Source organism: Colobus angolensis, unplaced genomic scaffold (assembly GCF_000951035.1).
Source record: "Colobus angolensis palliatus isolate OR3802 unplaced genomic scaffold, Cang.pa_1.0 Scaffold503, whole genome shotgun sequence".
NCBI lineage: Eukaryota > Metazoa > Chordata > Mammalia > Primates > Cercopithecidae > Colobus > Colobus angolensis.
Genome location: NW_012118522.1, coordinates 1,268,612 through 1,283,829, shown reverse-complemented (window position 1 = coordinate 1,283,829; position 15,218 = coordinate 1,268,612). Strand labels below are relative to the sequence as shown.

Genomic DNA, 15,218 nt, shown 5'->3' with positions numbered 1-15,218 from the left:
GAGACTGTGGACTGGCTCAAATGGATGTTTATTTGCATATTCTTCTGTATGTAGCTTCCCCGGTAGGGTTATGAAGAGGCATGCTTAGGCTTGGGGCAGAGAAAAGCAAGTATACAGCAGAGAGGACTTAGTGATGAGATGTTCTAAGGGGAAAAGAGTCTTCTGACTGCGCACTCGGGAGGGCTTGAGAAGCCTGAAAGTCTTAGTGCAGAGCTCGCGATTGGCTTTTCTCTTTAAGGAATAAATGTCTCGCAGGAGGCCCAGATTTCCTGCTGACACTTCATGCAGGGTTGGATTGGAGTCCTTGCTGATTCTATGGTTGCTGCTAGTGTCAGGATTTTGCACCGATACTGTCAATTTCTTCACCTGTGAGGAAGACGCCCCTGGCACCAGCATTGGTGTTTTGTTTGATCACGTCCAGTCTAATTCCCAGCGCGAGGTGCCAAGTCAGTTTCAGCTGATTAAATCTCTGATCGGGGTGCGCGAGGGCTACGGGCAGCTGACCGTCGGGGAAGCGTGGAATGCGAGCGGCTGTGTGGCTAGGCCCCGCAGTGCGTGCTGGCCTTCGATGTGGTCAGCTTCTCGCAGGAACAGTTCCGGCTAGTGCACGTGGAGGTGGAGGTGAGGGACGTCAACGACCACGCGCCGCGCTTCCCTGAGCCCAGATCCCGGTGGAGGTGTCCAGGGCCGTGGGCACGCACCCTGGAGGTGCCGGTGGACTAGGACGTGGGCGCCAATGGGCTGCAGAGCTTGCGCCTGGCCGAGCCGCACAGCCCCGTCCGCGTGGAGCTGCAGAAGCGCACTGACGGCGCTCAGTGTGTGGACCTGTTGCTGCCGCAGGAGCCGGACCGCGAAAGCCAAGCCGCCTACAGCCTGGAGCTGGTGGCCCTGGACGGCGGCCGCCCGCTTCTCTCCCCCACGGCCGTCTTCAGTGTGTGCACCCTGGGCGCCAATGACCACAGCCCGGCCTTCCCGTAGGGCACAGTGGCTGAAGTGGAGCTGGCGGAGGCACGCCAGTGGGCTCCCTGCTTCTCGACCTGGACGCGGCCGACCCCGAAGAGGGCCCTAACGGCAACGTGGTGTTCGCTTTTGGCGCCCGCACCCGGCCGGAGGCGCGCCGCCTCTTTTGGCTCGACCCGCGGTCGGGCCGCCTCACCCTAGCGGGGCCCGTGGATTACCAGCGTCAGGATACCTACGAGCTGCACGTGCCGGCGCAGGACTGCGCTGCCGCCTGCAAGGTCATCGTGCGCATCCGCGACGTCAATGTCAACGCGCCCGACATCGCCATCACCCCGCTGGCCCCCCGGGCGCGGCGGCTGCCTCGCCCTTCGCCGCTGCCGCCGCCGCCGCTGCCCTCGGGGGAACGGACGCTAGCTCGTCGGTGGGAGCCGGGACGCCCAAGGCTGGCGCCACCTCTATGGTGCTGGAGGGAGCGGCGCGCTAGAGCCTGGCGGCTCTGGTCAGCACCTCGGACAGGAACTCGGGAGCCAACCGGCGGATGCGCTGCGCCCTCTACTGGCACGTGCACTTCCGGCTGCAGCCGGCCTGGTGGGGAAGGCGGCGTCGCTGGACCGCGAGCGCATCGCCGAGTACAATCTGACGCTGGTGACTGAGGACCGCGACGCGCCCCTGCTGTGCACCAGGAGGCCCTACACGGTGCGCGTGGGCTACCATAAAGACAACGCGCCGCTCTTCACGCGGCCGGTCTATGAGGTGTAGGTGAGTGAGAATGCCCCGCCCAGCGCCTACCTGGCTACGGTGGCGGCCCGGGACCCGGACCTGGGCCGCAACGGCCAGGTCACCTACGGGCTGCTGGAGGCCGAGGTGGGCCGCGCCGGGGGCGGTATGTCCACTTAGGTCTCGGTGGACCCAAAACCAGGAACTGCGCGCTCGACGGCAGTTTGACTGCGAGGAGCTGGCGGAGATGCAGCTGCGGCTGGAGGCACTAGACGGCTGCTCTCAGGCGCTATGGGGCCTGGCCGTAGTGCGGCTGCAGGCGGAGGACCAGAACTACCACGCGCCCCGCCTGGTGCCCTGGTGGCCCCACTGCTCCTCAGTGGCTCAGCCCAGCTGCCTCTGCCCTGGGCTACGTGCTGACCCGTCTGCAGGCAAAAGACGCGGAGGAGGGCGCCAACGCCGAGCCGACTTACATAGTCCTCGGCAGCGACGGCGGCGCCGGGGTACTGGCGCTGCACCCGGCTTCGGGCGCCATCTAGCGCAGAAGTGGTGCTGATGCCGCCGCCTCACGAGGGAGGGGAGCCACGCATCAGGCAGGGAATGGGAGGGCAGCTTGAACCCTCCCTGTTCTGGTCGGTGTTTTGGCCAGCGGCTGCGTCCTTCTGCTAGTGGTCATCATCACTGTGACTTGTTCTTGCCAAGGCAAGGCTAGGACGCTGGTGAAGAAGCTCCATGAGCACTCCACAAGCAGATTTCAGGCAACGAGTGACCACGCTGGTCCACGTGTCAGAGCCATAGGGGCTGACTCTGGGGACTTCCGCTCCGGGTTCTTCGCAGACACGCGGCCAGTTTCCATTTCCGGGGCCCAGGCGGTTGAATCTGTGGAGGATTCCTAGTCTGAGGTCAGTGAGGTGTCTTGGAGCTCCTCTTGTCGGGAGAGGAGCAGGACTGCATGGGCCCCGGTAGGGCACCCCTGCTCCTCTTAGTGTCCTCATTCACTTGGAGTAGATCTTCATGCTACTAGCCTTATGAAACTGCAGTGACTGATTTGGGACTTCAAATGGTTGATATTTCCGGGGTTGTTTATTTTTTTTATTTGAAAAGAAAAGTTATCCACAGACAAGGTTAGGGGCAGGCTTGATAGTCACATGTTGATTCATGTAGGTCCTTGTCTGTTTTTGCTGTTTTTGCCTATGTTAACTTCCTTTGGGTGCAATTTGGATACAGTCAACCCTCAGGGTTAATGCTGTTTTTCTGAAACACTCCGGATGAGGAATGCGGCGCCTGCTCTGTCAGGTTTGATATTAGACGGTGAAATATTATTAACTGCTGCTCTTACCCCTTTTGAAAAATAGGGTTCAATCTCAGTTCCTTTTCATTCCTCATCCCCTTGTGGAGAAAATAAATCTGCGGCAAGTTTAAGGTAATTTCAGAATATTTATTGTTATCTCTAAGTAATGTGTTTGACATTTTATACATTTTTATGGATACCAAAGTAATTCTTTCCTTTTCACTTTCAGTATACATTCAAATATAGATGAATTCGGTATGAAGGACAGTGGGAAAGTAGACAGTGAATTGAATGACAGCCATCTGGATATTAGCAGAGAGGGTTTCAAGAAAGTATCCTTTCAAATGATTGCAAAACAAGGGGGTAAGTTCAAACCTGTGACTTTGAAGCCAAAGCATCATAAGACTCATTCCTGACTTACAGTATTAAATAAGTGAATATGTGATTTTTGTTTGGCTTTGCTTTGTTTACAGAATGCTGCACCAACACAACCTCATTCTATCCAGTCCATCTGCTGTGTCATTTGGGGGTGCTCTTTAGGCCCAATTCTCTGAAATAGTGTCTGGTTCTGGAGTGGTAGCTCCTGTGGTGAAAGGCATTGTCAATTATGAGGTATTTTGTGTTAGTCTGCATGAAAATGGGCACTAGATCTTTTCCCTCAAAGAAAATATGTTACTCAAAGAGGAGTCATAATGGTGTGTCCTACTGACTCAAATGCCTCGTCGCCATAACAGGTGTTTTTGCACAGTCTATGTTCAGTTCCTTTGACTTTTTTTTTTTTTTAAATGATAGGCTTCCAGAAGCATCCAATTCCTGGTTACCTTCCTCCGAATATTCTCTAGTGGTCAGCATACTTTCTAAAATGCAGAACTTGAAGTTGTATATGGTGATTCAGTACCAGCCTCTCTTCTGAGGTCCAAATTCGTATACACAACTGCCTACTCAACATCTCCATTTGGATTCTGAATGGACATGCTATGTGTTCAAAACTAAACTCTTGGTTTCTATTCTCCAAACCTGTTTTTCCTCTGGTGTTGATATCTCAGCAAAAATGACATATCTATTCACTTAGTTGCTTGCTCTGGCTTAAATCCTTGGTGTTATTTTTGATTTGTTTCTTCCTACACACAACTTTCAATCCATCAGCAAATTTTGTTGAATTTTCTTTAAAAATATATTCTCAATCAATTCATTTCTCGCCACAGTCGTTGCTACCACTCTACCCCAGGCACTGTCATCACTTGCCCGGCGATGGCAGTAGCCTCAAACTTGGCCCCTCTGCTACTCTGGCCCTCTTGCAGACCATTCTGCATATGAGGACTAGACTGGTCTCTTACTTCATAAATCAGGTTGCATTACTCAACTCTCCAAATACTTGTCGCTTAAATAAAATCCCAAATCCTTATCATGGTGTCTCAATTACTATTGCTGTGTAACAAGCCAGGCTAAAATGAAGTGGCATAAAACAACCATTTTATTATGCTTGTGGATTCTGTGGTCAATTTAGACAAGGTACAGCAGGAATGGCTTATCTTTGTTTCAAAATATCTGGGGCCTTAGCTGGGATGATATGATGGCTGGAGGCTGGAACCATCTGAAAGCTTCTTTAGTTACGTGCCAGGTTTGTGGGCTGTGATGAGCCAAAGTCCAGGAGACCTGACTTGGTGAAGTGGGAAAAAGGGAGGCTTCATGTTCTCTTTACACGTGGCTTGACTTCTTACAGCCTGGCAGCCTCTGCAAAGTCACATGGCAGCTCAGGCTGCAAACATGAATGATTCATCCAACAGGACAGAAGTCACATCCTCTTTTGTGACCCAGCTTCTGAAATTACATGGTCATTTCCATCATATTCTACAGTCCAAGCTGTCTTAAGCTCACCCAGATTCAAGTGGAGGGGACAAAGACCCTATGCCTACCCTAGAAAAATTTCCAACAGTTTTGAGGGCCATGTTTGTAAATCAGCCACACATGACTCATCAAGTCCTGCATTATCTGGCCCTTGGCTCTCTCTTCTACCTGATTTCTTACCCCTCTTCCCCAGGATGCATTAGATTATCTTATTGGCCTTCTTGTGTTTTTTGAATACACAAAGCATCTCTCCATCTCAGACCTCAGGGTCTTGCTGTTCCCTCACCTGGTAAGCTTGCTCTAGATACCCATATTGCTTCCCACCTTCATTTAGGCCTTTGTTCACATGTCCATCTAATCAAAAGAGGTCTTCCAAACCTCATATTGCCTCTCCTCCCTGTCACTCTCCATCTTCTTTACTCTGCTTTATTTTCATTCCTAGCATTTATCACTCCCTGGCATTATTTGTATATTTATTTGTTTATTATTTGTCTCTTGTTCCATGTTGAATGGCCACCTTCAGATATATACTGAAACAAACAAACAAAAAACCAGAGCAAAACAAAAATCAGCAAATTTACTGAGTGGATAAATGAAAGATGTGGTCTAACCAGCACATACATTGAAACTTGTATGACTAGTTCTTATGATCATATTGCACTTTAGGGTAAAATTGTATTGGTACTTTTTGGAAGTTCCATTGTACTCTCTAACTTTCTGAAAAATGTTAGTGTGATCTTAAAACTTGAAGATTCTATAGTGAATTTATGTTTCCGGATAATTTAGTGTTAAATTAGCCTTTTCAAAAGAATCAAAGGACTGGAACTCCTACTGTTCATATTTTCTATTTAGGAAATTACCAGCTTATTCTTGTCTTAACTTAGTTTCTTCTTCCTAGTAACAAGCATGATAACTCAAAGTGCTGCTATGGCAAATGAGAATGTGATCAAGGCAATGCATTCAACCTGAGAGAATATTTTTTTCTTAGTAATAACAGTCACAACATTGCTTCTTACCTGTATTCAACAAAAACCTTTTATTTGTTTAATAACATTTACAGAGGACTCTTTATGTACCAGAAACTGTTTTAGGTACCTTATAAATATTAAACTCACTTGAGTCATACAACAGTGCTATTAGGCAGGTGCTATCATTTGACCCCATTTCACACATGGGAAACTCAGGCACAGAGCTGTTCAAGTAATTTGGTTGAGGCCGCTCAGCTGTGAGGGGCAGAGCTTGGTCTCCAAACTGGGAAGTCTGGTTCTAGAGTTCATGCTTTTAATGTTCTGCTGTAGCATATTTTTTCTGCAGATTTTTAAACACTTATTTTATGAGTCTTTTAAAGATTTAGGGCCAGTTTACATTCCTGAGGATGTTTCTGTCTTTGAGTTTGAATGAGTTGCTCTGATTTATGGTTTGGTTTATCCTCCAACTCTCTGTTGCATTTTCTTGTAAAACTTTTAGTGGGATTATTGAAAGGATGACACATAGGTGATGGCAAGAGAATTGAATTAGATGTTGATAGAGAGGAGATAAGAAGTTTAATGAAAATATTTTAATTTTTTTGCATCTCACTCTTAATAGTTAACAGAGAATTAATGAATCAATAAATACACTACTAGCCCTCAGAAACTTCATTTTAGATTGTTATTGCACCCATTCCTACCACCAAACCTGTATTAAAGATTCCAGCAAATAATTTAATTGACTTGCTTGAATTTTATTTCCACTTCATTTCCTCAGTACACCAGCAGGTGGAGGTGCAAGTCATTGGCAGAAAATCAGGAGGAAGAAAAAAGAAGCAAACAGCTAGAAAACCAGTCCTGGAATAACTGAATATTGTTTACATTTTTAAGTATATTTCTATGTAGCATTCAATTGTTTCTCCTTTTTTGAATTGTAAACTATTCTTTTTTTTTCCAGCTTTTTTTCAGATTATTCAGGATGAAAAACATTCAAGGATCCTGAAAAATTAAACCAGGAATCTCAAACCAGCAAAAATGGTTCACATCATGCAAATAGCTACAGGATTGAACTTTCTTTAAGTACCCTTTACCCTCACATTTCCCAGATGAAAAATACAAATTTCCAACCAGAACACTCAGAACTCAATTGATGCTATTTTCAAGTCTGTGCCTCCCAAGTGAAGGGCTGCCAAGTGTCTATGACAGAGTTCAGAACTGCAGGCCAGCAATGCCACTTCCCTCTTCTTGGACAGAATGATGAATTAAATCATCCTTCAGTGGACGGATCACCTTCACATGCTTCAGAAATAGCCACTTCATTCTAAAAAGCTGCAATTCATATAGGCGGTCATTTCTGTCAAGTGTTTACAAGCCAGGTTACATGCATGAGCCTTCTAGTTTTGATATACATTTTCTTAAATTAGGTTGACAGTCCGTGACACAGCACAGGATGATTTTATAGAATCTAGGATATTTTACCAAAAAGTCTTCAAAGTGGTGTTTATTGCCATGAATATAATAAATGATCATGTATTTTATATTCTGGTACCTTTTATGAATATAAATAAAATATTCAGTCTGGCTACTCATTTACATTTGAATGTGTATGTGATTCTACTGCGAATGCAAATCAACTTCAGAATAACTTTAAGTTGAATTAAGAACCTGGACCCGGACCTTAATCATGAGGCCCAATGAGGAGGAAGAGGAAGCTGTGGGCAGGCAGTATTTGAGTGGCGGTTACTCAAATTGTCTCTCTAGCCTGGCTTCTGAGAGGGTTGCTGAGTGTTTCATGGGTATAACAGTGGCAGATTTTGGCAGTGGGTGAAAATCAAATGGCGGTGGCTGGTGATGTGTTTCCGGGCACTTATCCCATTCACAGCATCAGCTCAATCAGAGGCTGGGGCTATAGGGAGCAGCATGGTGAGAGAGAGAGAGAGATGGTGAGAAAGAGTGAGTGTCTTATGGCCTCAGCCATGTGGGCTAGAATTCCTAGCAGGACTCCTTCTTAGCTATGGACAGGATGCTAGGAGAAAACTGAGGCATAAGAGCAAGGATTAAAGGAAGAGTTGGGCCCCAAATGCAGTGACTTAAAGGCTACTTGAGCAGCTGGGCTTAATCTGGGTCCATCCAGATCCAAGGGCAGCAAGGCTGGCTGATGAGATGGAAGCATCTGATTGTGTCTTGTTTTCTGCAAGATAGGCTCGGACTGTGGGAAGAATTGAGTCTGCAAAGTGCAGGATGTTTTGTGTCTCCAACTAGAAGAGCCTGGGGTTCATTAAGATTTGATGGGCAGGAACTGTGCTGCCCAATACACTAACCACTAGCCACATGTGGCTGTTTAAGTTTAAATGAATTACAACTCAATACAATGAAAAATGCTTCAGTCTCAGACAGAGTCACTATAAAATGTTTCCATCATCACAGAACGTTCTGATGGACGGCTTTGGTCTAGAAGAAGGGGCGGGCCAGAGTTCTACCTTCACAGGCTGGGAGGTGAAGGTAGGCAATGACTCGCTGTCCTTGCTCAGCACATATATGGGGAACTGTGTGTTTTTGTCTGTTTTCCACCCTTCCAAGTGTGGAGAACTAATTACTTCGTGACAGTTAGCCTTTTAATGATTCATGTATTTTGAAATGGATTGACACATTATTTATTATATAATCTTTGAAAAATAAGGCAAGAATTCTCAATGGTAGAAGGTTTTCTGTAGGCTGGAGAATTTCGAAAGGCTCCTCTGCTATAGCACCTTAAATTTATAGTCCTCATATTCGGTCCAATTACTTTAGAGATTTTGTAGCAATAGTCATGATAAAACCTACATGCTCTTCCTCCTAAACTCTCCGAAAAATAATTCAGCAGTTTTTAAAACCAGTAATTTATTCCTTATCCATGCTGAGGCAAGAAGCTAGGAAGAACTTCAATCGTTTGGCCACTGGTCTCCCACAGAAAATTACTGCTGTTGGAAATCAGTTTCTGAGTCCCGTATTATCTTTGGAGAGTCAGTGTGTCCTCTGAAGTATCAGCTTTCCAGATTGGGTGGTCTAGGCCCCAGAGAGACTGTGGCAAATGTGAATGTTCCTTGCTTTATCTGATACATATCTTAAAAGTAAAATGGACACCTGTCTTCTGGGTTACATCTAATAATATTAGAAAATTTTAGAGTAATTTTTTGTGTAAATGCATTCTGTGGGAAACATTTTTAAAAGCTGGGAATCTAAAACTTTTCCTCAAATTTACAAACATAGAATTAGATATTTTTACTTTTCTTAAAATGAGGCTCTCATGTGTTTGTGACATTAGCTTCTACCTGAATTATGATTCCTAATGCAATTTATAATTCCTGAATCTTGTCTGTTTATGATTGCATTCCTATGAATAATAATAGGCAATCTTTATCAAACACTATATGCAAGGTTCTATGCTAAATGCTTTACATGAATTATTGTTTTTACACTTTGCAACAGTCCTAGGAGGTAATTATATTACTACCTCAATTTTATAGCTGAGGAAATGAGTTTAAAGAGGGTAATATGTTTGAGGTTACATAGTAAGCAAATGAACTTAGAGTTTAAAAGATTATGGTATAGGCTGGGTGCAGTGGTTCATGCCTGTAATCCTATCATTTTGAGAGACTGAGCAGCTGGATCTCTTGAGCCCAGGAGTTCAAGACCAGCCTGGGCAACATGGTGAAACCCCATCTCTACAAAAAATATAAAAATCAGTCATGCATGGTGTTTTGTGCCTGTAGTCCCAGCTCCTCAGGAGGCTGAGGTGGGAGAATCACTGAGCCTGGGGATGTTGAAGCTGCAGTGAACTGTGATTGCACCACTGTACTCCAGCCTGGGTAACAGAGGGGGAGACCTTGTCTCAGAAAAAAAAAAATTACGGTATAACGCTAAAGTGCACGAATTTCGAGTTTACAGCCAGATGAAATTTTATATATACTCACTCTTGTAACCACCACCTAGATCAAGGTTTGGAATATTTTCAGATCCCTAGACAGCTCCCACATATACCTTCCTGGGCAATACCTCTTCCAGAAGTAACTACTATTTAGAATGTAAAAATCATTATAGTCATTAAGGAAAAGAGTATGGAGGTTCCTTAAAAAATTAAAACTAGAACTACCGTATGATCCAGCAACCCCACTTCTAGGTGTAAACCCAAATGAAGCAAAACCAAAAGCACTATTTTGAAAAGGTATCTACACCTCCATGTTCATTGCAACATTATGTATAATAGCCAAGATACGGCATCAACCTAAGTGTCTAGAGATGGATAAGTAGATAAAGAAATTGCAGTATATATATATCTATATATATCTATATGTGCAGTATATATATATATGTGTATATATATACACATACATATATATGTATGTATGATGGAATGTTATTCAGCCTGAAAAAAGAAAATCTTAACCATTTGTGACAATTTGGATGAAAGTGGAAGATGTTACGCTAAGTAAAATAAACCAGTCACAGACAGAAAAATACTGCACGATCTCACTTATGTGCGCAATCTGAAAAAGTCAAATTCACAGAAGCAAAGAGTGGAGTGGTGGTGTGCTAGGTGAGGGGGAGAGGAAACTGGGAGATGTTGGTCAAAGGGTACAAAGTTTCAGTGAGGATAAATAAATTCTAGAGACCTAATGTTAAGCATAGTGACCATAGTTGATAATGCTGTATTTGATTCTTGAGATTTGCTAAGATAATGTATCTTAAGTGTTCTCACCACATGGGGAAAAAACAACTATCTGATTTTTAGCTTGAATATAGTAATCAGTTCACTATGTATATGTATATAAGAACATCATGCTGTACAGTTTAAATACATAAAGTTTCAATTAAAAAATTTAAAAGAGGTAACTATTATTCAAACCTTTTTCACTATCTATTACTTTTTGCTGTATGCAAATGTCATATAAATGATACAATTTATACTTTTGGGGCCTGGTTCAAAATTATGTCTATGAACTTCACTCCATGCTGTGTATACGTTTGTGCATTCTCACTTGCTGTATAGTACCTCATTTGTATGCATTTACCACAATTTATTCATTGTATAGTTGATGGAGCTTAGGGCAATTTTCAGTTTTTGACTTTTGTGAATAATGAATTAGTTTGCACATTTTTTTTGGTGGACATAAACACTCATTTCTGTTGGCCATATACCCAGGAGTAGAATTGTTGTGTCAAAGAGTGAAGTATCTACGGTTTGAACCTTGAACTTTTTATTTTTTTTTGAGACTAGGTTTCACCTTGTTGCCCAGGCTGATTTTGAACTCCTAGGCTCCAGCAGTGCTCCTGTCTCATCCTCTCTAGTAGCTGGGATTACAGGTGTGCACCCCTGCACCCAAGTTGAACCTTGAGTTTTCTGACTCCACTATTATCCATTGTGTAACACTCATTACATCAATAGCAGCTAATAAAGACTGAGAGCTCTCTATGAGGTGTTTAAGCTCTCCTTTTCTAAGCAGGATATTGATTCAGTAGAGAGCTTTCTATAAGCTTAACAACAGCAATGGGAGGTCTTCTATTTGTTCAACAAATAGGAGAGTCTTTTACATTATTATTAAATAGCTGATGTATTACAATGTATGTGGAACTCTTAGTAGCTTCTTTTTGAAAAGATCATGATAATACCCATCTTTGACAGACTTGTTTTACTCATTGAAATGTATACAATAAGAGTAGAGTTAGCAATTGATCATTCATTTACTTGTATACTGTAATTAGCCAAGGAAGAAACAAATCAATTTAAAGCCAATTTCCATAGTCTACACATGCACAGGAATTGATTGCAGACTTGAATTTGCTGAATAAAAAGTGAAGCTGGCTAATCTCAATTTGTATTTCATCGAGTAAATGTCAGCTATTGATTTCTGTAGCTTACTACTGGTGAGGCAATCTGTTTGTCATTCTTTAAAGGCAGCACAGCACGATCGCTATGCCGTTTAATTAGGTGTGGTCTAGTCATTTCACTGTTTGAAGAAGATGAAATATTTAGCTGTAGTGGAAGGAAAAACCTCAGCCAGCTGCCTGCTCTATCACCCTCTTTCAGACTGGTACTCATCTTAATTTAATGCCCATTGATTCTTATTGTTAGATGTACAGAGTAGCCCTTTTGTAATGTAGTGTTGGAAGATGAAGCTAAAATGGACTTTACAGGCTAACTGAACTCTCTCAAGCTTTCTTGAACTCTTGGCAATGCAGCATTACATTCTAGGGGAATGACTTGACCTGTGTGTTATAGAATAGGTTTCCACAGTGTGCCTGGTTTTCTTAGAGAGTAATCCATGTTGCCATTGTCATACAGGATTTGTATAGTCTCTGACAAGTTGTAATGCCTTTTCCCCTGGCACAACACAGAAGATGTAATGGTTTAACTATACCTGAACACTACTGCTTTTGTGAAAAACGGCCTGAAATAACAGTGAAATAATGTCTTCTTTCTTAAAAGAAATATCACAATCTCTTTATCTGTTTGTTTTTGGTTTCCTCACCTGTAAAGTGGAGGAATAGTAGCTACTTTATTGCTATTTTATGTTAGCTAAATGAGACAGTATGTATAAAATGCATACAGCAATGCCTTTCACCTAGTAATAACAATAAATATTTATTATTATTGACGTCAGGTTTTTTTTTTTTTTTGAAACGGAGTTTTGCTCTGTCGCCCATGCTGGAGTGCAGTGGCCGGATCTCACCTCACTGTAAGCTCCGCCTCCCGGGTTTACGCCATTCTCCTGCCTCAGCCTCCCAAGTAGCTGGGACTACAGGCGCCCGCCACCCCGCCCGGCTAGTGTTTTGTATTTTTTAGTAGAGACGGGGTTAGCCAGGATGGTCTCGATCTCCTGACCTCGTGATCCGCCCGTCTCGGCCTCTCAAAGTGCTGGGATTACAGGCTTGAGCCACCGCGCCCGGCCTCGTCAGATTTTTTTTTAAATGGAGCCTCGCTCTCTTGCCCAGGCTGCAGTACAGTGATGCAATCTCAGCTCATTGCGACCTGTGGCTCCTGGGTTCAAGTGATTCTCCTGCCTCAGCCTCCCAAGTAGCTGGAATTACAGGTGCTCACCACTATGCCCAGCTAGTTTTTGTATTCTTAGTAGTGATGATGTTTCATCATGTTGCCCAGGTTGGTCTCTAACTCCTGACCTCGGGTGATCTGCTTGCCTCGGCTACTAAAGTGCTGGGATTACTGGCATGAGTCACCGTGCCTGGCCAAAAATGTTTTTAATGTTATTAACATTTTTCATTTTTCTCTTCCTTTGTTTAAATTGGCATCGTATTCTAAATATTCGTACATTTTTGTCTATTTCTTTCTGCTTGGTGCAACTAATACTTTCCATCTTTTTTGGTTGGTTACTATTATTATTTTTTAAACTAACTTTTCAAATAGGTGACCAAAAAGGTTTAAATCCCTGGGGACCATAATATTTTTGACAGCAGTATGAGACTGATTTTAAAAATATTCCTTAGTAGAAGCATTTTTTTTTTTTTACAATAGTCCTTATAAAGTTAGATCAGTTGGTCATTTTGTCTACAGCTATGTTTCAAGACAGTGGCAATCTTGACAGACGTATGAGGGTATTTAAATGGAAAGGTTCAGTAATAATAAATATACTGATTCTTTAGTTTAAGGATTATACAATAATCTCACAAAAGTAGGTATCCCCCTTTTACTTACTTTGACACGTGTTAATGTGCCATTTAATTGAACCTGTAGGGCACCTGCTCTGTATTCCAAATACTCCCATCAGGGTGTAGTTGTAATACCCTGCAAGAGGCATTAAGTAATAAAAGGGTGAATGATCAGCTTCTAGCTCAGGCCACTGTAACTGGGAGATTATTGATAATGAGGCATTGAGGCATAATAAGAGAGTCTTCTAGGAAGGACTCAATCTAAAAGGTATTTTTCTTCCATGTAAAACCAGGAAAACCTATAGAACATCTCCTACATAACCCAGAAGACATTCACAGACACTTATAGACATCTTTGCAGACATGTTTATAAAAGGTATATTGGTCCTTGCTGGTTTTCAGCTTTATCTCTTGTCACCTTCTTGCTTGCACTTCCTAAGTGTCACTGTAGAAAAGGCAGCCACAGAGATAAGTCGTCAAGCTCTTATCCTAGGAGCCAGGCCCACTTCTCAGCCCTGAGACCAGAATCCACTCAAGAGTCTTTAGAGAAACAGGTGCCTGAAATGCATGGATAACTGGTTCATTTGAGTCCATGTCCCTGAGCAACCTTCCTCCTTCTGCCTATGACTTAGTGTTCTGTGTAGGTATGTCTTTAGGGAGAGAATGGGCTGGACATGTAAGAGCATGCATTGTGTTCTTATGCAAATTAGAATTTTCATTGTATATTAAATTGTGTTTTGGTTGTATACATTAGTTCCATGAGGTTGAGTTGATGTGATTCTGCTATTCAGAGAAGGATCTCATTCATATTGCTGAATAACCAGGGTTCTGAGTCTGCATATCTGAAAGCTGGATCCTATATTATGTTTAATTGACAAAGACAATAAATGCAAGTCCCTAAGGCTTCCTAGGGGGCAGCCCACAGGTCCTTCCTTAGGCAGTATTCTACCCTGATCCCAGCCTTGGACAAGGCAGAGTGTGGAATATCCTTTCTTAATTAATTATGTCTATCAGGCATGATGATGGAGTAATAACTAATATCAGTAGAGCTCCTCCTGTGTACAGTGCTAGAACAATCCCTTGAAGCAGGTACCATGATTATATTTCTCCTCCATGTAAGAAAATTGAGGTTAAATCACTTAACAAGTCACAGAACCAGAGTGTGGTGAAGCTTCAATGCTAGGGCATGTCTTCTGAGTTCAGCGCATATTCCACACTGCCTTCCTGCCTTTCCTTTAGCTTATTAGTTCTTCATTTCATTATGTGTATAGGCTTGGAAATCAAAGTATCAAAAACCCCATTTTGGTAGTTTCTTTGCTCAAATCACCAGGAGCAAATGAACAGTCTAAATGCACATTCAAGCACTTGAAGCTGTGATCGGGTCCCTGGTTGAGCGCCGCTCATCCATCGTGCATGCTCCTGATAGACATGACAGGTCTTGCACAAAGAGAAGCTTTTTTCCCTCTCTCGGTGGTGCTTCCTTTGAGGCATGCTCCTGTTCAGTGCCCTGTTGAGATTTTGATTAAGAAAGACAGATATTGTGCAACTTCCATTAATGTTCTATTTCTCCTGTAGCAAAATGTAGGCTCTTGGAACTTTCTCAAGGGAATTTAATTTTCCATGTCTGTTGGCAAATATAATTTTGAGTTTTACATAAAACACTAGAAAACAGTTAGTGGCCTGGTCAGGGGTTTATACTTGTAATTCAATGATTCTTTTAGGTGATTTTAACCTGTTTGCAACCTGTTTTTTTGTTGTTCTGTAATTCACAAACCACTAACTTTCTAAAA

General features: G+C 43.1%; 1 pseudogene; it reads left to right on the top strand.

Moving 5' to 3' along the window:
* The first annotated feature begins 244 nt into the window (after positions 1 to 244).
* On the top strand, positions 245 to 2,216 carry LOC105524721 (annotated as a pseudogene).
* Positions 2,217 to 15,218: the final 13,002 nt, after the last annotated feature.